We start from the raw sequence: 23855 nt of genomic DNA, 5'->3' as shown, positions 1-23855 counted from the left end.
CAAATCATAAGTAATCATAGCATAACTTGACATACAACATAACATAACTAGCATAACTTAAACTGAAACTGAAGCTTAGCATGAACGTGACTTGAAACATAACATGGACTTGAAACATAGCATGAACGTGAACTTGAAATATAACATGGACTTGAAACATAACATTAACATGAACATGCATAATTTGAACATGAACTTGAGCATGACATAACATAAATGTGAACTTGGAACATAACGTAAACGTGAACATAACATAACATGAACTTAAAACATATTCTTCTCTGATGGGATTACCATGATTGCGTGAACGTAAACTTGAACATAACATAACGTGAACTTGAAACATGACTTGAACGTGAAATACATGAACTTAAAATCTTATTCAATAGACTTAATCATTAAAGTGACCATATGGGTGCTACACAGGTCCCCTTGAGCCGTGTGTCCCTGCCGATTACAGCATCACATCACAGGTTTCTATACCAACTGTGAGTGCGTTAATACATACTTCATAGTTGTTGTGGCCCCATGTATTCTATGTGTCACAATTGCTGTGTCTCACGTAGTGTATGCTCCACAGTTGTTATGGCCCCATACTTCATGCTCCACAGTTGTTGTGGCCCCATGACTTATTTGTTTGTGCCACACTTGCTGTGGACACACGTAACATAATATGTGGCACCATCGGCGTTAGTGCCTGGCGCGCTCCGGTGACCAGCTAATTAGGCCCCATTCGCAACCTGTTGACTGTACTTCGTAAACCCAAGGAATTTCACACCTATTTAGACACTCCAGCGTGAACAAAGGAGTTCCACTAGGATATTACTCCCGTCCTAGCACTTAGGGTCGTGATTGACATGAATAACTTAACTGGCATACATGACATTTCGTAACGTGACGTAACATGAATGTGACATAAAAGACAAAAGTCCTGACGTAGCATAACGTGACATGAACGTAAGATGACAGACATGACATACTTCAAGACATAAATGTAATAGAGTACATTTAATAACATGGCATACATGTAACATGCAACATTTCGTAACATGGCATACCATATAAGAGACAACATTTCTTAACATGGTGTAACATGTGACAGTGAATATTACGTGACATGAAATACATATAACAGATGACATACTTAACTTAACATGACATACTTGCAATGTATAGGAATACGTGATAGAATATCTTGTGTAACAGATGAATAATTCATGACAGAATAAATTCTCTGTAACAGATGAATATGTAATAACTTGGCATGGCACATATAATAACATGCATACATACAATTTAGTTCCCTTATTTATCACTCATACACATTAAACTGATAGTAAGTTAAAAGCTAACTTACCTCGATCGTCGCGTTCTACTAGAATAAAGTGCGAAACACGAGGAACTGTAAGAGGGTATTCTAAAAGTTAGAAATTAATTACTAACAATTAGAAATGTGAAAAGAGACAACTTAGAGTAAAATTACCATAATACCCTCTACATGTGGGCAAATGACCATTTTACTCCTAACTTAAGAATTTGATATCCTAATTCCAAAAATTACCAAAATTTACATTCTTCATGTAAATTTTGTCCCAAACTCAAATATCAACTCAGAAAAATTTAAAACCAATCACAACTATGAAAAACTCACTGTGGCCGAAATCTACATAGGTCATTTGACTTGATTTTGATTGCAATTCTTTCAAGTTCCAAAACTCATGAATAAACCAAAATCTTGTAACAAGGATCATCCTATCCTAAGTTTAAAAATACACTTAAAATATCCATTAAGAAAAGCTAATCATCAACACCAAACTTTTTGTAAAAAGATCAAACTTTTTAACAAAAAGAAAACCCTTAAATCACAAGTTTTGACCTTAATAAAAAACATCTCCAAGAATTCCAAAAAATCAAATCTTACTTCTAACATATTCATAACATCATCCTAAGATCAACCATGCTTTAAATCATCAAACAAAATTCACCAAAAATCACAAAACAACACTTGGAGTTTTTGGTTTTAAACTTAGTCCAAAACAGAAACTGTTTTTCCCAACTAACTTTTATTAATCTCTTGATCCATTATTTAAAGACATGTGATCTTCAAACTAACACATCACATGGTTTAAAAATGTGTCCTAAATAAGATCCAACCATCAAACTTAAAATCACATGGCTAAAATTTAATAAAACACGGATCCAACTCATAAACATCAAATTTTAGGCCTAACCGAAATCCTCTTGCATAGAAAATCATATATTTAAAACTAATACTAAATATCTTCGAAATAAAATCCTAACATGTATATAAGAGGCTTAGGATAATCATATAAAAATATCAAAGCCTTTGGAATAAGATCAAACCACGAAATATTCCAACTTTCACAAAACTGAAACTGTATTTCCACTTCCAGTTTTCAAGTTTCTAACTCTAAGAAAATCTAACATCAAAAGCTTTATTCATGCAACAAAACCTCAATGAAAATTCATAAAAACATGTTAACAACACTCCATAAAATTTTCGGACCAAGATATGTCCATTAGCTTGGTCAAAACTTCCAAAACATAACATACTCTCCAGTTTCACGCCCGGAATGACCTTTCCATGGTTACAAATACTTTTGACCGATCAAATGGGCATGTAATGAGACTAATAAGATATCCAAGGAAACTAGACTCAAAGAAGAACAACTTATGTGAAGGAATCATCGTGAAAAAAGACTTACAAAGGGTTGTAAATGGCCACGCAAAAAGTCCCAGAAATCTGCCCGAGAGAGCTCTTTTGGGTTTCTCTCTAAGAACGGGGGAAGGAAGTGATAAAATGGAATGAAAAGTGCCTTGCACGACTATAGACCCACGGAGGGGGAAGTTGTGGGCTGGAATGACCCTTGATTGGAGGTGGCTATGTGTAACACCCCCTTCCCGTAGGCTAGGTGTGTCACGTATTTTTTTCATGAAAAATAAACCCGGCAAGCGATTCTCTAATTTCACAATTTAAAAATAAACTGAAATAATTTATTATGAAATAAAAGGTCTAATAAAAATGTCTTCCCAAAAACATTAAAGAAATAACTGAATAAATTCGTCATAAGAGACACATTTTATTTTAGAAAAGTTTGAACAAAACTAAAATGCTCCTTCTACTCCTGGCCTGCCTGCTCGTAATCATCATCTTCACCTGGGTAATTAAAAACATGAAAATAAACTAAAATGAGTCGATGACTCAGTAAGAAATCTATCATAACGAAAACATAATAAACATAACATTTTCATAAGAACTTTCATGCTGAACTTAAAATTCATGACTGTTCATGCTAATACTTATGCTATGTATGACTGAATTATCTGAACTAACTGACTGATTTATCTTACTTATCTGACTGGCCAACACACTTAACCCTGTGTGCAAGGTTGTGCACCAGCCCCACATCCCGCTGCAGCAAGGGGAACTGCTGATAGTATTCTAGCATACTATGGTGGACCACGACTGAGTTCGTGGCTTGCACCCCACTCTGAAACTGAACTGCATTGGTACCATGCATCTGAATGGCCATCTTATTAACTGATCTGATTTTTATCTTACACTTGAATTTAAGATGGCTTATGTGTCTTATACACATGAGATGCATGACATAATACATACATAACTATAATTTCTGAAACTGAAACATGATGCGGAATGACATGATCATATGCTATGCTGGATGACATGCTTGTACATGAGCGGTTCATAAATAATGGCTATCAAAGAACTGGCTTGAATAATACATACATATAAGCTAACTGTAATGATCCTAATTTATGATCAAATTTACTTACCTCGAAGCGTTTCTTCTTGAATAATACTTCGTAACTTGAGACCTATATTCAATAAATAACTATCACTAAATTGTTTGGAACTAAAATAAGTGCTAATATCCTACTTAACTAAATTCGAAATTCTAAAACATAGTCAAACCAATATTTGTTTAACACTAAAATCAATAATTCATAGTATTTAAATTACTTAAAATACTAATTTATAATTTAGTAGAAATACTCGAGCTATTCTTAAATAATTCACAAAAACTTAAATTCTTAAACTAAGTTTCATTTCTTAACGTAATTATTAAATCTTATAAGAAACTTAATAAATTCCATTAAATTCTTAACATAGAAATTTTATTAAAATCTTTACTAAATTGACAAAAGAAATATTAACTCAAATATTAGACTTAAAAATTATACTTTAAAACATCCTTCCAATTCTTTAAACATTTATTAAAAGAACCTTTAACTAAATATATTTATTTAATAAACTCAACTAGTAATATTAAACTCAATATAAATCACTAAAACAATTATTGAAGTAAAATGAGATCAAATCTAACTTAAAATATAAGTTCAAATAAATATCACTATAATCTGTAAAAAGGGTTAAAAACTCTGGCCCATGAAAATAACATTATTACAGGAGCCCAAACCAAATAAATAAACCCAAACCCAACCTCATACGGGCCTAAGGCCCAAGGCCCAACCAAAAGAACCCACAGGTTCCTCAAGAACCTGAGTACACGGCAAACAACACAGAGAGTTCGGGAGAGAGGGTTCTACGATGGAAGAGCTTACCGAGAGGGGCTGAGGGCGACGGCGGCGCTGGGTTGCAGGGAGCGACCGGCGACGCGACAGGAGGGTCTCTACGGTGGTGCGACACCGAAGGAAGAGAGAGAGAGTGAGTTTAGAGAGAGGAACTACTAAACCGAAACAAAAGAGAGAGAAAGAGAGCTGATGGCGGTCGAGGCCTTACCGGAAAAGAGGTGGCTGAGCTAGGGCTGGGCTGGTCGGCACCGTCTGTGACGCCGGAAGGGAGTCCCACGTCTCTGAGTGGCGTGGAGTTACTGCGAGAAGAAGTGGGTGGCTGCGGGTCAGAGAAGAGAACTCCAAAACAAGTGAGTTTTCTTTGTATTTTTCTTGTGTTTGAATCAGATATTCTAGATGGATTTATAAAGACGATAGAAAGGCTATCTGATAGGGTTTTTTCTAATGAGAGTTAGACTCCTACTAGGACTCGAATTTACACACTACGGGATGAGAAAGAGTATGAGATCAGGGTTTCAAATTTGAAACAAAGTGGATGAACTTACGGATTGGTGATTTGAATTTGTCAAACAGCGGCTAACAAAGTGATGAGGCTTGGAGACTAGAATAAAATTTAAACTTTAAATTTTCAAAACACACATCGCAGTGAACGTAATCTGAAACACTTTAGAAATCCTTATTAAAACAAAACTCTAACAAATCATAAATAGCAACTATAATAGAAAATATAGAGATAAAATAAATACAAATTCTGATAAAACTATACTCATAAAAATATAAATTCTAAAATAAAAGTTTACTAGGAAATATTACTAATATACCCTATCACCAAAACTGGTATGTCACAAATTTCCCCCCCTAAAAGAAAATCTCGTCCCCGAGATGGAACGTACCTTGATTTAAATAAGTCGGGGTACTTTTCTCTCATGTCTTCTTCGTGTTCCCAAGTGGCTTCTCTCTCGTTGTGGTGACTCCAAAGTACTTTAACCATTTGAATGGTTCTGCGTCGTAGCACTTGGGCCTTCTGTGCTAATATTCTCACTGGAACTTCTTCATAGCTGAGGTCGTCTCGAATCTGAAGTGGCTCAAACTCCAAAACATGTGCAGGATCTGGAACATACTTCCTTAGCATAGAGACATGAAACACGTTATGCACTGTCGATAAGTGAGGTGGAAGTGCTAGTCTGTAGGCTGCAGCACCTATTCTTTCTAAGATCTCAAAGGGACCTATGAACCTCGGGCTTAGCTTCCCCTTTTTACCAAAACGCATTACCCCTTTCATCGGTGAAACCTTCAAGAATACTTTATCTTCTATACCAAACTCTAACTCACGCCGTCTCTGGTTGGCATACTTCTTCTGTCGCTCTTGAGCTGTGGCGAGCTTCTTTCTAATAATTGATATTTTCTCACACATGTCTTGAATAATCTCTTGTCCCAAAATCCTCCTCTCTCCTACTTCATCCCAGTAGAGTGGTGACCTACACTTACGCCCATAGAGAACTTCATACGGTGCTGCCTGAATACTTTCCTGATAACTGTTATTATAAGCGAACTCAATAAGGGGTAGATACTTAATCCAACTACCCTTAAATTCCATCACGCACGCTCTAAGCATATCTTCTAGGATCTGAATCGTCCTCTCTGATTGACCATCTGTCTGAGGATGAAATGCCGTGCTGTAGGTCAAATGAGTTCCCAACTCCTTCTGTACCTTCCTCCAGAAAGCCGAAGTGAAACGGGTATCTCTGTCAGAGATGATCTTAGACGGTATCCCATGCAATCTGACAATCTCTCTAACGTACAATTCTGCCAATCTATCCACAGAGTACGTCATCTGAATGGGAATAAAATGGGCTGATTTTGATAGTCGATCAACAATCACCCATGCTGCATCTTGACCTCCTAATGCTTTCGGAAACCCTGAAACAAAGTCCATCCCAATCTCATCCCAAGTCCACACTGGTATAGGGAGTGGCTGCAGTGTACCTGAGGGTCTCTGATGCTCTGCCTTGACTTGTTGACATGTCAGACACTGTGCTACATATGCCACTATCTCACGCTTCATCCCACACCACCAAAAGTGTTGTTTCAGATCCTGATACATCTTGGTGCTCCCCGGATGAACTGTGTAGAGTGAACGATGAGCTTCTCTCAAGATCAAATCTTTGATTACTCTATCATTGGGTACACATAATCTTCCTCTAAATCTCAAAGTGCCATCATCCGACACTAGAAAATCAGGTCTCTTACCTTCAGCTATTTCCCCTTTAATCCTTATCAACTCCGTATCACTAGCTTGAGCGACCTTAATTTGATCTATCAATGTTGAACCTAAGGTCAAACTATTCAACTTAGCTTGAGTGCCCTGGATTACCTCAATGCCAGCTCGCTCCATGTCTAGTAGTAAATGCTTATGAGGGGTAAACATCGTAGCCAAAGTGCTAGAGGATGACTTTCGACTAAGTGCATCTGCCACGACGTTTGCTTTACCAGGATGGTAGTTAATATTGCAGTCATAGTCCTTCAGAAGTTCCAACCATCTTCGTTGTCTCATATTCAGCTCTTTCTGTGTGAAGAAATATTTCAGACTCTTATGATCGGTATAAATCTCGCACTTTTCACCATAAAGATAATGTCTCCATATCTTCAAGGCAAAAACCACTGCTGCAAGTTCCAGATCATGGGTCGGGTAATTCTGCTCATAACTCTTTAGTTGTCGGGAAGCGTATGAAATAACATTCCCATTCTGCATTAAAACACAACCTAAACCCTTTAGTGAAGCATCACTGTATATAACAAATCCTCCATCTCCCGAAGGAACTGCAAGAACTGGTGCTGTCACTAGTCTTTTCTTCAATTCTTGGAAACTGTCTTCACACTCATCTGTCCATATGAACTTCTCATCCTTTCTTGTCAACTTTGTCATCGGAGCTGCAATACTTGAAAAGCCCTCTATAAATCTTCTATAGTAACCAGCGAGGCCTAAGAAACTTCGAACCTCACTGACATTACTAGGCTTAACCCACTTTACCACTGCCTCAACCTTTGCTGGGTCCACTGAAATTCCTTTTGCTGATACCACGTGTCCCAAAAAGGAAATCTCGTGCAACCAAAACTCGCATTTCTTAAATTTTGCATACAACTTCTTTTCTCTTAGTGTTTGAAGGGCAATCCTCAAATGTTCTTCATGCTCAGCACTACTCCGAGAATAAATGAGAATATCGTCGATAAAAACTATCACAAACTGGTCCAAATAATTCTTGAATACCCTATTCATAAGATCCATGAAAGCTGCGGGGGCATTAGTTAGACCAAACGGCATAACAAGAAATTCGTAGTGTCCATAGCGTGTTCGAAAAGCCGTCTTCTGCACATCTGTCTCTTTAACTTTCAACTGGTGGTAACCGGATCGCAAGTCTATCTTAGAAAAGACTTGGGCTCCCTGAAGTTGATCAAATAAGTCGTCTATCCGAGGTAGAGGGTATCTGTTCTTGATAGTTACTTTATTTAACTCCCTGTAGTCAATACATAAACGCATAGACCCATCCTTCTTCTTCACGAAAAGTACAGGTGCACCCCATGGAGAAACACTGGGGCGTATGAAACCTTTCTCTAGTAACTCTTGTAATTGATCCTTGAGTTCTCTTAACTCAACTGGAGCCATGCGGTAGGGTGCCTTAGATATAGGCGCCGTTCCCGGAGTGAGATCAATCACAAACTCAACTTCTCTATCCTGAGGTACTCTTGGAAGATCTTCAGGAAACACATCTTTAAAACCTCTAACTACTTTTATGTCTTCAATCTTGAGTCCATCTTCTGGTGGTAAAATCAAACTCGCCAGGAATCTCATGCACCCTTGTCTCAAAAGTCTGGTGGCCTGCAAAGCTGAGATTACACGAGGAGGGGAAGTTTCTCGTACAGACTGAAAACTAAACTCCTCCCCATCTGTGCATTTAAAAACTACTCTCTTATTAAAGCAATCCACACAGGCATGGTTCTGGGATAACCAGTCCATTCCCAGAATCACGTCAAATCCGGACATATCAAATACGATTAAGTCCGCAGGTAGAATTCTCCCTTGAATCTCTATCGGACAACCAATTAGCACAGAATCACAAATAATATGATCTCCCGAGGGCGTAGCAACAGACATACTAGGTTCTAGCGGTTCAGGTATCTTCTCAGCCAAATGTGCATAATGATTAGAAATGAAAGAATGAGTAGCACCAGAGTCGAATAAAATGGAGGCATGACGTGAAAACAACGATAATGTGCCTATATGAATGACATAACAACTTAAAGCTATCAGGATCATGTAATTTATTCATCGTTCTATAAAGATATCTAAATTTAGGAAAGCGAAAGGTACCTGTGACTACATCATTTGATGCTTCAGCATCAATAGGGGTAAGGGCATAAACTCTCGCTGTAGCATGCGTCTTCTGTCCTCCGTTCCTACCCGGTTCCCCAGGTTTCTTAACTGGGCAGTCCCGAGCTAGATGGTTTGGCTTCCCGCACTTGAAACACACGTTCTGGCCAAACATGCACCTTCCCAAATGTCGTTTCCCACATGTTGCACACGTGGGGTAAGTTTGCCCTGCTGGTGGTTGACCTTGATGATTCATAATGTGAGGCCTCTTGTCCTTATGCGACACTGCTTGGGGTTGTTGCTGTTGCTGGCGCTTCCTTTGATTGTTGTACTCGATGTTCTCTTGGAGGTCTTCTTCAGCAATGGTAGCTCGGGTGACTAGCTCTGTGAAACTCCGAATCCTGAGAGTACGGACACGTTCTCGAATCCTACGATCCAGTCCACGCTCAAATTTTTCAGCCTTCTTTTCCTCATCCGGAATTAAGTAAATAGCAAAACGAGAAAGCTCCATGAACGTTGTAGCATACTGCGCTACCGTCATAGATCCTTGAGTAAGATCCATAAACTGGCGAGCTCTCGACTCCTGAAGAGTTTGTGGAAAGAAGTGGTCCAAAAAGATTTTCTTGAAATGCTCCCAAGTAATGGGGACTGCTTCCCCTAGTTCCAGCTGAACCAAAGCCCGGGTTGACTTCCACCACTTGTTTGCCATATCAGTCAAGTGGTACGTGGCGTATTTCACCTTCTGATCATCAGTGCAGTAGAGCACTTCAAAAATCTGCTCTATACGATCGATCCAGCTTTCCGCATCCATGGAATTCAATCTGCCATCAAACGTAGGAGGATGCTGACGAGAAAATTGCTCCAAAGTACAACCGGCTTGTGGAGCTCTAGGCGCCATAAATTGGCCGCTAACCATAGATTGAAAGAATTGGGTAGCAGCTGCGACCAGATGGTCCGGGTTATCATTCTGGTTAGAACCAGAAGATCCCTCTCGTGTTGGGTGATTTCTAGTACCGGGGGCCATGATCTACGTCAAACGTCATAATAACAATTATCTAGTAAGAACGTAAAAACAATGACAATGAAACAAACTATACTGATTGTTCTAACTAGTAAAAACTATAAAGTATTCAACCCTAAACAAACCTTGATTACTCGCGAGCAGGCTAGGAGCATCCTAGGTAACTTTAACTAAAAAATTTTACAAAAAGTTTTTTTTTTTTTTTTGAAAAGTCTACAGAATCGACCGGCTCTGATACCAAATTGTAACACCCCCTTCCCGTAGGCTAGGTGTGTCACGTATTTTTTTCATGAAAAATAAACCCGGCAAGCGATTCTCTAATTTCACAATTTAAAAATAAACTGAAATAATTTATTATGAAATAAAAGGTCTAATAAAAATGTCTTCCCAAAAACATTAAAGAAATAACTGAATAAATTCGTCATAAGAGACACATTTTATTTTAAAAAGTCTGAACAAAACTAAAATGCTCCTTCTACTCCTGGCCTGCCTGCTCGTAATCATCATCTTCACCTGGGTAATTAAAAACATGAAAATAAACTAAAATGAGTCGATGACTCAGTAAGAAATCTATCATAACGAAAACATAATAAACATAACATTTTCATAAGAACTTTCATGCTGAACTTAAAATTCATGACTGTTCATGCTAATGCTTATGCTATGTATGACTGAATTATCTGAACTAACTGACTGATTTATCTTACTTATCTGACTGGCCAACACACTTAACCCTGTGTGCAAGGTTGTGCACCAGCCCCACATCCCGCTGCAGCAAGGGGAACTGCTGATAGTATTCTAGCATACTATGGTGGACCACGACTGAGTTCGTGGCTTGCACCCCACCCTGAAACTGAACTGCATTGGTACCATGCATCTGAATGGCCATCTTATTAACTGATCTGATTTTTATCTTACACTTGAATTTAAGATGGCTTATGTGTCTTATACACATGAGATGCATGACATAATACATACATAACTATAATTTCTGAAACTGAAACATGATGCGGAATGACATGATCATATGCTATGCTGGATGACATGCTTGTACATGAGCGGTTCATAAATAATGGCTATCAAAGAACTGGCTTGAATAATACATACATATAAGCTAACTGTAATGATCCTAATTTATGATCAAATTTACTTACCTCGAAGCGTTTCTTCTTGAATAATACTTCGTAACTTGAGACCTATATTCAATAAATAACTATCACTAAATTGTTTGGAACTAAAATAAGTGCTAATATCCTACTTAACTAAATTCGAAATTCTAAAACATAGTCAAACCAATATTTGTTTAACACTAAAATCAATAATTCATAGTATTTAAATTACTTAAAATACTAATTTATAATTTAGTAGAAATACTCGAGCTATTCTTAAATAATTCACAAAAACTTAAATTCTTAAACTAAATTTCATTTCTTAACGTAATTATTAAATCTTATAAGAAACTTAATAAATTCCAACCTATGGTTTTGTCAGTTTGGTATGTTACTATTATCGGGAGATTGTGGACCCCTTTGATTTATTATTATTGCATCAAAGTTTGTGTGGAGTTTGTAATGATATTATTTAGAAGATATGAGATTGATTTCACTTATGAAGTCTTTGGAGATTATTCTTTGGATGTGTTAGGAGACATGTTTATAAGTGACAGGTAGTAATTCTCCAAGCCACTTGGGTTTGGGGCGTTATAGAGGGAGAGAATGCTCGTAGGAGAGAAACCTAGGAACTGTTGTTTTGCCGTGGGCTGTGGGAAGAAATTGACCAACTGAGTTGGTTTCCCTACAGGTCACAGCGGTTGTGGCGTGTTGCCGTGTTCGTTGAGTGCTTGCTGGACGTGGAGACGTGGGGAAGAAGGAACAGGAACGAGAAACCATCGAGCGGGTGTGGGGTGATGGGGCTATGTGATGGTGGCTTAGAGTGGTTCCATGGTATTGCGATTAGGAGAGATCTGCCGTGATAGCTAACAACGTTGTTAATGGCTTAAAGATGGAGAGAGTATGAGATTCTATTTTCATATGTGCAGCCCTAGTTTTGCAAGAATATATGTATAATATATATATATATATATATATTGCTGAAAACCATGAGAAAGGGGAGGAAAAAGATGTCGTGCATGGAACAGGAGTAAATGGCATTAACAAGGGTTTTTGGCTCAGGTCATTAGGTCTTAAATTAGTCTCTACACACACGTACATATGTACGTACATACATACATATATATAAAAGGTAGGCCCTACTAGACTCGGGTGTTACATATAGTGCCTTTTACTTTTATTATTGTTGTGTTGGCCATAGAAAGTCATATGAGGTGTTGCTTTAGCATCTAAGTTGTGCCTTTGTTGTGCCTTTCAGCATAACTTTCAAACAAGGTGACCATTTCTAAGTAGGCAGGAATAGGGGGGTCGAAGCATGGTAGTGGTGAACATTTCATAGTCTTTCCCAAAGTTGTGATGTAACCACCATGATTTTTTGTTGTCAGGAACAGGCTTTCCAATCGCAGCAAGATCATCGCAAATTGTTTTGAATTTTGTGGAGGTATACAGACAGTGTATCTGTGCCGCGAGCAATCAACGTAAGCCGTTGCTTTAAAGCAAGGCTTTGATCAGAGGAGCTACGAGCAAAGATGTGAACTAGAGCGTTATAGACCTCAACGGAACTATTGAGGCTGACAGCTATGCCGAGAACCTCTTTGGATAGAGTGGCAATAAGCCAACCTTAACCAAACGGTCTGATTTGTACCATTTTACAAAGGCAGGATTAAATTGGTAACCAACATCATCTCCTTCAACATATTGAGGACGGGGCTTGGTTTCAGCGGAGATAAATCCTTGGAGATCATAACTCTCAAGAATATTTAGCATGTAGGTTTTCCAAAGAATAAAATTTATTGAGGTGAGGCAAAGAGAGACAAAATTGGCAACATTTTGCGAGACGAGATATGGGTAGTCCTCCAGTTGAATGAAAGCGGAAGGAGTGGAGGTAGTGGACATGTTTGAAGGTATTGTATAGAAAGTTCTTGCAACTTACTATTCCCTCTATGATACCATGAAGACTTATGCTAAACTTGTCTCACCTGTATGAGATGCTAATTGTATTGAGAATATATAGCAACAAATATTACAAAGAATGAACTATATAAGGGATGATACCGAGGATTTGTGGGGATTACAAATATTCAAGAAACAAGTTTCTATACATAGTGTATAGACAAACTCCTAGAGTTATAGTGTGTGAGCTGTAAGGCTATTAGTTTTCTGTTTTGCCATAAATCGTGGTGCGTGGTGTTGTTTTTGTTTGAACACAGTTTGGGCTTCGCGTTTGGTGTGGAGGACGTGCGATAGTGGCTGGTGAAAAAAAGAAGGGTTGTGCGTGGGATTGGTTGGTTTACGGTGGGTGATCCAAGTTTTTGGGGTAGATCATGTGATGAGAACCAAAGTGGATCTAGTCTTAAAGATCTTTTACAAGTTCCAGATGGGTCAATCACAAGATCAAGAGCCAAAAAGATTAATGAGGCGATACAATCCACTTGGGACGAGTATAGCAAAAGCCTAACTTGTTTAATTCATTTAAATGACTTATTTTATTAGTTTAGAATAATTAGATTTATTATGCGAATGACTTAAGGGGCACCTATTCAAGAGTAAGTTGGGAAAGTTATTATTTCTTATGAATTAGGGCTTTTGGGATGGCCTTGTATTTTGGCCAAGGGCTTACTTGGAAAGTTACTTTTTAGGAACTAGGGTTTCAAGAGGTTACTGTAGCCGAGTTACTGTAGAGTCATACTGTAGCTGCGGCACTGTTCACTCAGGGGTATTTTTTGAAGATGAGGCATTATTTAGGCTAGGGTCTTAATTAAGTTTTAGTTTAAATACTCTTTGTTGCCTCATGTTAAGAAGTTTATGAAATTTGATGAATTTATTCATTGTGAGTTGAGTTTTACTCCTCTTGTTCCTGATTGAACTTTTGAACTTATCAAAGGTAAATCACAACTTTTGTGGTGTTCCTCCTTTGTAATCTGGGTTCTTGAGATGGGTTCTTCAATAGGTCTAGATTTTAATATAATCTAGGTTCTTAAAACGAGTTCTCATCGGGTCTAGGTTCTCCATCTATTGACTTGATTTTGGCTTTCTTGGGAGTTTTTAAATTGATTGTGGGTTCATGGGATTTCATTCTCGCGGGTTCATATCATCATGGTGGCTGGGTTCATTGGCGTTGGGTCTCAAGCAGTGGAGGCTGGTGTTCTACAACGAACAGGAGGCAATCGTTGAGGAGAGGGAGGGAAAAAAAGATGAAAAGAAAAGGGATCCCTTACCTAAATGACATCATTCCCCAAAGGGGCTGGTATCTTCGCGGGCAAGGCCAGGTTATGGGCCTGGGTAGTACGGTGTGTGCATGCTTTGGTGTATTTTCTAACGCATTCAATATTGGACCACGTTTTAGCACAAAACGACAATTAGAGAAGAATGGTTCAAACAAAACAAGCAAAGTTTTTAGCATAAAAAACGATTGAAATTGCTACACGTACTACAAGAACATTAAAAAACTACATGGATCCATTCCATTGACTCTGCTTATTACCAACGTAGTCAAGATGTCATGCATACTGCATATCAATCTTCCTAACATAAGTGGCAGAATGGTTACAATAACAAAGGCAAACGAAAAAAACATCAGATACTCGAGGATCTTTCCAACATCAGGTAGCTAGGCACCTTTAAGGCCCTTCGTAGCAATCCTTGAAACATTTATCGAAGCCAAACTCATTCACAGCATCTTTCCAATCATCAAAATTTTCCAAGACCTTCAAAATTGTTGTCCCCTGATCACCGACTACTATCTCGCCATGAGTACCTTTGCAGAGCACAACCTATCCACTGTTACTTTGGAAGGAATGTACCAACTCCTTGGGATCCGATTGCTTCGCATTCACTAGTTTTTGTACATCCTGTATTTTGCTTCCTTCTCCAATCAATTTCTTCTCTATCCCAATGTTCAAACTTTTTGAAGTTATATAATCACAAATTTATTGAATTCAGTACTCAAAAGTGGATCTTTGACACGGCCACAATGCATTTGGCACTGTTCTGTTGCTGTGATGCCGCTTCTTGCACTTCCATGATCCTCCAGAAATTATAAAATAACACTGTAAGGATTTTCCAAAGAACTCTTGTCATTTAAATGTATTTTTGCACTAACTCATTTCACTGTGATCTGGTTGGTTTTGTCGGACTGAGTCGGAGGAGTAAGGGGGTCGGATGGATTGGTGGATGAAGGTGTTTGTGTGTTTAGGCTGTGTTGAGTGTTGTTGGATATTGGTTATTGAGATGTTTCATGTACATGGCATATTTGCACGCATGATCATGTTTGTAATGGAAATTGGGTTTTCGTGTAATTGCATTCATGTTCATGTGTTTATTGAAAACTGGGTTTTCATGTGAAAGGATTTCTGGGTGCGTGTGTATCACGACCCCAAGCTGAGATGCGGCAATATCTCGGTGGAGCTCCTCTGGTCACTTGGGAGCTGAATATACTAAGTGACATCCCTTGGATTGTCGCTAGGCGACAATGGGATCGGACGAGATGGTCTCATGCCAACTCTGTGGCCCCTCTGTTGGCGGGGGCTAGAGGATGCTTGGCCACGAATGCGCTGGGCACGGAACTGGGCATCGCTTGTTGCGTAGTGGGTGCTTGGCCATAAACGTATTGGGCGCGGAATTGGGCATCGCTATGAAGTCAGGAAGTGTCAATGGTCTCTAGGGGAGATCATGGTGCATGTGATAATAATGGATTAATGGACTATTTTCTGGGAAAATAGCATGTGTTGGATATGGATTTTGTGTAATACCCGAATCCTACTACATAGGTATTTATGTCATCTATCAATATTTTTAAGTTAAATATTTTGAAACAAAGAGTTTCATTATGTTATTAAATTATTTTAAAATGGGTGTGTCTTAAATGTTAAAGTGGGTTATTTCCTTTGAATCCTTTACTCTTATCAAATTAAAATAGGACCCCAAACCTTCTCAACCATAGGATGGGTTGGTGAGAAAATATCTTCCTATGTTTGAATCTCCACGGTCCATTTATTGGCTTGTAAGACAAGCTTTGACTAAATGGCTTTTCCTATAAAGTGAAACTGTCGGCTTCCTCCATAAGCAACCCGAGTCCTTCTCTTTCTCCTTCTGCTTCTCCTATACGCTGAAACAGACTCTCTCATTCTCCTCTACTCCACCGACGGCTTCTAGGCAAGAGACAAGAAAACTCTTTTCTCTTTTCTCTTCACCGTCGACCCTAAGGCGCACGAAGGGGAGAAAACTTCTCAAGTCCCCTCCTTCGCATGAGAAAGACCTTTCGGTTTCCTCCAAGCCGTGTAAATCCCTTTCACTTCTCCAGTCGATTTCCCTTGTTTTCGTAAACCTGAGCTTTTCACCGAAACCATTCAAGAAGATCAACCTTGTAAATAGATTTCCTTTAGCTTTAAATTTCTGGTTTTGAAACCCTAGATTTATAGGTTTACATAGGGTTTTATTTGAGAAATTCATGTTTATGTTCCAGTTGAGATTCCCGAAATTTCCTTCCTTTTTCCTTGTTGCCGTGTACTTCTGTGACTCCAAAAGAGATCCCCGTAGGTAATAATCTTTTCATGGGTTTCTTGCAAAATTGGGGGTTTTCGGATTTCATGTTAGCCGTGGTAATTTCTTGAGGCATTTCTTTAATTGTTTTCTCACTTAGTTGCTAGTAAACGAAAATCCAAATTTCCGGGTTAGAACCAAGCACTTTGAGGTGCCTTGCCATGAGTCATGCTCTATCCTTGTTGAACCCGAGCTGTGTGTGTGTGAGTGCTCTGTTTTAGAAGCTAGCAGTGTGCGTGCGTGCTTGTCTCTTGGATCTAGTTGTGTTGTGTGTATGCTCTATTTTTGTTCTAAGCCGTGTGTGTATGTCCTGTCTTGGTATGAATAACAGCCAAGGCAGAATGTTATAGTCCCTGTTCTTATGTTTTCTTGAGTCTAAGTCATGTTTTACTTTTGCTAAACTCATGTCTTTAATTGTTAATTAATAGAGTTAAAGTTTATGATTTTCAAACATGTTCTCCTCAATATATGGCCTAGTGAGCCATTAAGAGTTTTAAACCTAAGTTAGTAAGCTTGTTTAGAAACTTTTAAGTTGTCAAGAGTTGTACCTTTTGTTAGTATTGGCTTTAGAAATAATATGTGAGATTTCCTAGATATTTGGAGGAGAATACTAAGGGTTGAATTATGCTATGTAAAATAGTCTAACGAGTGAGAAAGGCGCCTTAATTCTAGTTTTGAGAATATAAGGGAGCACGTATGGGTAATGGGTAGTAAAGTCCTTAGTGAAATAAATTTTAATATGTTATTTTCTCTCATTGAATAGGAGTGTAATTGCAAGATTTAAAGACTACTTGTAAAGCTTCGAGGTAAGTAGCTATGACCATGCTTCTTACACACAAAAGTTCTCTTATGAAAGAATATCTCTCTTTTCACACATGTTCTCTTACACAAGAATAAATGAATATATTATGTACAAGCCTTTCTTGATAGCCCCTGTTAAGCATCCTATTGATTACAATCGTTTGTATGTAAGGTAATGCATCATGAAACTTTTATGCATGCTCTCTTTAAATATCTATGCCTTACTTATATGTAACACGACATGAAATACTCTTTTAAAGTCAAAAGCATTTGCATTGGATTAAAGGAAGATAATGAAAATGTTTAACTAAAAAGAAATAAAAGAGATGAACTAAAAGCATGAACGTACCTAATGGCCATATGAATGAAAGGGTACCAAAGAATGGGCAGATGGCAATGCCGGGTAAGTAGTACTGGTAATGCACCCAGTGCTACTCCCACAAAAAGGGGTTCTAACCTGTGGCCGCGAGTGGAATCCGGGTCCAAAAGACCGCTAACCCCAATACACGGGGCGTAATAGTGTGTATTGGCCCAAGAAAGTGAAATATAAAGTAGAGTCATCTCTTTAATTGTTTATGCATGAAAAGTACATGTAAGCTGGAAGCATCGGTTACGCATGAAGAGTACAGTTAAGCATGAAAGTAAGACTATACATGAAAGGTACTGTTAAACAGGAAAGGTACGGTTAAGCATGAAGTATAATGATGCATGAAAGTGTAGCTATTCTTTAATTATTTATGCATGAAAGCATTTGTTAAGAACTAGTAAACAATTATGTCTGCATGTTTTCAAAAAGGAAAAGATTATGTGACTATTAAGTTAACGGCATGGTGTACTGCTTACTGATTATTAGACTCACTTTGTGTTAATGTTTTAAACGTCCAGGTATGAATGATGATGCTGCGGAGCTGGGTGCTGCTGAGGAGGGAGGGGCTGAAGTTTAGAGTTCCCGGTTGGTTTGATTTGGAGGACAGTGATTATGTTTTCCTTATGCTTTTATTTTTGGGTCCCATGTTGGGACGTTCTGTTGGTTTGACTTTAAAACAATATGCCTTTGGGCAACAGTGCAAGTACTATGGTGGGGTGATGGTAATGGCTTATTTTCTATGGTGGGGTGATGGTAACCCCACATAGGAAAGTTAAATGCCCTTTTATATGTGTTATGGGGGACTGAGTCCCCTCTTAATTAGAACCAATATGTTTTTGATAATTGGATGATGGGCTCTGAGAGTCCTCTGTTTTGAATTCGGAACAAATTGTTTATCAGGTGCTTGCTTTTAAACGGGAAACGCAGTGTACATGCACGACATGTTCATGTCCTTTTTCCAAAAAGAAATATATATGCATAATAAACTGGCACTAAAAATGACAAGGTAAAAAGAAAAAGCCAATTGTCGCGACCACGTCTCAGTCGTAGGATTGGGGCGGGGTTGTGACATTTTGTGTAAATCATTTTCTGAGAAAATGTTTTACGGATACGTTTGGGCCAAAATGAGATTTTGGCTTGCGTTGGAAAATATTTATTTTCGGAGAAAATGACGTTTTGGGCATAATGCATATTTCATCATATGCATGCATTATTGTTGGTAGCATTAATGCATTTATAATCTCGTGGTTGTTTGGTTTATACTTATTTGCGGTACCATTTTTGGTAACGCAGATTTTGATGCAGATGAAGATGAGGGTGAGCCTGAGGATTCGGGTCCGCCCGAGGAGTGATTTGGGATCACTCATTTTATTTTGGGACTTGTAATATATTTATCTTGGATGACTGTATAACTTTTTAAATATTTTACTGAATTTAAATTATATTTAAATTCTAGTACTTAGTTGACTTAATTATCCACTGTTATTGTACACTATGGCATGTATACACACTTGGCACTATCGTTGGGATGCGTGACCGTGTTATCACCATCCTGGCATCTCGATCCCCGAGTTTCCGTACATGGGGTCTGGGGCGCCACACGATTATCGAATGAGATTATTTTAACAAAGTTCTTTCCAGAGAATCTTGTGATATTAATGGAGTTCCTTACCAACCACTTGCCTGGATGCTGAAATTTAACAAAGACTGTGAACCTCCTTGGGTACCCATGTGGGTTTTCCTACCAGGTTTGCTTCCAAACTTTTATCACACTTTGGTACTTTAAATGCTTATGACACCGATTGGTCAATTTATTCGTCAAGATAATCCTACCACCTGTGCTATGAGAACGGACAGAGATAGAGTATGCCTTGAGGTTGATGCATCTAGAGACCCCATTTCTTACTTTTGGATTGGGAGACCTGGAATGCAAAATAGCAGGGGACAAGAGGTTTATTATGAAACCCTTCCTGCATATTGCCTAAACTACAAGCGACAAGGCCATAATGTACAAACTTGTAGAGAGGTTTATGACGTCCACCATGTCATCGTCAGACCTTTAGAGCCCATATTCAGTAATCCACAAGATTGAGTATACAGATTAAACTCGTCCATTGTAGCAAACTGGCGGGGGTGCCCACCTATTATTTTCTAATCTTCTATGATGATGTTAAAATCACCAGAGAGGATCCAATGAATAGTACCATTGCCAGTAGTCTCCAAGTCCTCCTAAAGAGTTCTCCTCTCTATCTGATTGCACTTAGCATACACAATGGCAAGGATAAAAACATGCCCATTTTCCTATACTTTCACAGCTATGAATTGATTAGAGTTAGCCAAATAGTGAATAGAGACAACCGAGTTCCATAACAACCAAGTTTTCCCTTCCACCGCTTCATTAGTAATAAAGGAGTCATGGCTAAATTTGCTCAAATTATTTGGAATTTTATCCTCCATCAAGAAAGGTTCAGCCAAAGCTACAATATTAGGCCTATCTTTTTTAATAATTTTCCTCAATCGTAGTTGAGAAGTTCTCACTCCTCTGATATTCCAAAATAGAATAGGACTAATCATATGTTAAGCTTAGATGGACGAGTTACCAGTCTAGTGGAGCTTTTTCTGAATCTTGTCGAGTTATAGTCTTGGCACTTCTGAATCAATTGGACCAATTGAGTAAATTTGCGTCTAGCAAAAGGCCAACCATTTGAAATTTTTTTAATGATCTCTTATAAATCAATTTTTTTTTTTTTCCATATCAATGGTGTTGAGAGTATTGTTCCCTATATTAGTTTATAAATAGATTTTTTCTTAATAGACGTATTGTTCTTTAGTATGAATTTCATCTTCCCTAGTTACACAAGTTTATAAGACACATTTAGGAGGCTTTCCATTTAAGTGGTTGAGTTATGAAACCGATTAAAATGTGTCACATGAGTTTGTGTGATTAGAAATGAAAAAATCCAAAATGATGTGTAGAATTGTTTTTTTTTTTTTGGTCTATGTTAGTAATGGATACCCAAGTATTCATGTTGTGTCCATATGGGTGGAGAGTTATAAGTATTTAATTAACTTTTGGACACTGGCAATTAATTAAATCGTCACTACTAATAGTTCATTAACTTCTAGGAAAATGAACTTATAGAGTTGCAATCACAATAATTTGGCGTTGGTTGTAAGCCGAGCAAATATCCAGACTTATGAGAATTAGGTAATTTGAATTAACCTTATTTAATAGTCTATATGGCCATTTCACAAGTATGGAGAACAAGAAGAATAAAAAGATTTGAGAAGGCGTGGGAGAATTTGTTGAGGGAAAAAGGGTATTTACAAGCCCGGGTCTTAACACTCTAAGACACACTAGTAATGTTAAGGATGTAGAGGCCGTATTTTGGTTTTTGTTTTTCTTTATAATGGTTAAAATAGTCGATGGTGTGTTAATTAGGAGAACCAATGCAATCAACCTCTAAACATTTTTAGCAAAAGCAAAGGAAATATTATGACAGGAATTGTTGTTTTTACACTGAAGAAAAGAAAAAAGAAAAAAATACTTTCCTTGTAATGAGTTGATTTCATACGTTAGAACTTATGCTGTGGAAGATTTTTCTTTCAATGATACAATCATATAAAATATATTCACCGTGGAATTTTCTTGCTCAATAGTTGACTGTGGCTGGGTCCTATAATTACTGACGCACCATGGAATTCCAATTAAAATCATATATAGTTCTTTAGATCATGCTTTTCTGCTTCGGACCATTTGTAAATGCTATACTCATTACCTTGGCGACTCCTTTTCCTGTCCTTAAAGGCCGAAGAAATAATGGCGCCATGAAGATCACCCAAAGAACATAATGGCCAACAAGATCACCCAAAGAACATAATGGCCGTGAAGATCACGAAAGGATCGATAAACTCATGTATCACATCAGAAGAAATAAAGATTGTCTTTCATAGATAATTAGACAGGAGCTAGGTGACAGTAGTTTTTATTTTTTATTACGTGGATGGTGTGTTAATTAATTAGGGGAACCACATGACTGCAACAGATTTTAGCTTTTATGACGGATGAAACCCTCACAAAAAATAAGCAAACTGCCACAAATACTTTTTTGTGATGGTTTGGGACCGTTACCTAAAAGGCATCACATATAGTAATTTGTGACGGTTTACTATTCAACAGTCACAATTTTTTTTTTAATTTTTTTTTGTGACAGTTAGAAGTCTTCCGTGAGATGTAATATTCGAACATGATTTTTTTTGTGACAGTTTTTTGTGACAGTTAAAATCCATCACAAAAATTAGTACGTTCGCATGTGAAAACCAACGTTTGAACATTAACTCGATCGATTGACATTATAACATGAAAAACAATTAGACGTTCGTTGTTTTTGCTTCGCACGATTAATATTTACGTTCGAACATTTGCCTAGAGACGTTTGAATGTAGCATTCAGATGTTAATGGCGAAGCATTCGAACGTAAAATGTTTAACGTTCAGATGTTGGGTTGTCATTCAAACATATCTATTCTAATCATTCAAGCGTATCTATTCGAATGTGAAGCGATGTTTGAATGTTTGTTCTTAGCTTGCTGCATCTAAATCTTTGATAAGATTCTTAACTTCCGAAGTCAAGGTCGTGGAGGATGAACCTGACACGCTTGAAAGAACATCTCAAACCTCTTACCAAACCAGACTTGCTCTCAAGTACTTGCGTGAATATGTCAATGTCACTAGGAGAGGATTCCTCCAAGGCTGACTGCAACTCAATAATTTTTTCTTGCAATTACAAAGAAAACACATAATAAGTAACATGTTAAAATAAATAAGGAGTCAAACATAATATCTATTCATATGTTACATAATTTATTCACAGAAAATAACCTCACTTACATAATTATCTTTAGCGACAAGAACAATCCACTCATTGTGCTCATCAGTCTAAGTATCAGCATTGACATGAATGAGAGAGACATTTTCAGGATCATCACATTTCTAACAAATCCACATTAGTAAAATTTTAAAAAATAATGTTAGTACTTAAATAAAAGAATATAATAAAAATGAGTGAATTTTAATAAGTTACTAATTACCATTTTATTGGTAAGACGTTGGAATGACTATGAACCGGTGCAATGGTGGATTGTCAAAGTCATTCTATTCTGTACATTGAGAGAACTTAAGTATTACAAGATTAATAAAGAATGTTAATTATAATATGTTGAGCTAATATATTAGTATATAAGTTATATGGGATAAATCTAGAATACCTGATAATCTGGACTTGCAAAAAGATCACAACACTTCCTATGAGGGGATAAAGATATTGGCCTTGGGCCCAGTAGGGGACAAGGGGCCAGGGAGGCATGCAGAGACTGCTAAAAGTAAGGGCTAAGGGACAGCAAGGGACATAGGGCTGGTAGGAAGTAGTGGGCTGTCAGGGGGGTTAGGGGGTGGTCAGACACCCAAAGGTTTAGCCTTACCTGCATGGGTGCATGCGGGAAAATGCAATCAAGAGAAATAGAGGCTCTAGATACTAATAACTGTTAATTAATTCTTAGGTTGGCAATGTTGGTGTCACCTATACTTCGATAGAATCTTAATTTCTAGCTTGGGTATTGTATTTATTTTTCCAAGTGATCAATGTATTATAAAATATAAGATTATTGTATATTATTGATATCATGAACCATGAACAGCGATATTGCAAACGTAAACTTGTTTGGACAATCCATGTTGTAGATATTTTATATTTCAAACAAAGAAACTCGAATGAAAAGTTGGTCGCATGAGATTCAAATGAAGTACATTTAGAAGAAGTGGATTCATTCAAATTCCTACAATAAACCTTTTAAGGAAGTGACATCTTGACGGATGATAGTCAAATATTATATACGTCACAGATTACGTACCTTGACTGAAGTAATCCTACAAAACTTAGTAATCCTAATCCACTTATATATATCATCAATTACGTGCAAAGATAAGCCATTGCTTTTCAATTTAGTGCTCCTCGTACAGATCACAAAACAAAAGGAGTCAGATCCAAAACGTTATTCAATTGCATATTGT

This window comes from Juglans regia, chromosome 10 (assembly GCF_001411555.2).
Source record: "Juglans regia cultivar Chandler chromosome 10, Walnut 2.0, whole genome shotgun sequence".
Classification (NCBI taxonomy): domain Eukaryota; kingdom Viridiplantae; phylum Streptophyta; class Magnoliopsida; order Fagales; family Juglandaceae; genus Juglans; species Juglans regia.
The sequence above is the reverse complement of the archived record's forward strand: the minus strand, read 5'-3'. Positions refer to the sequence as shown.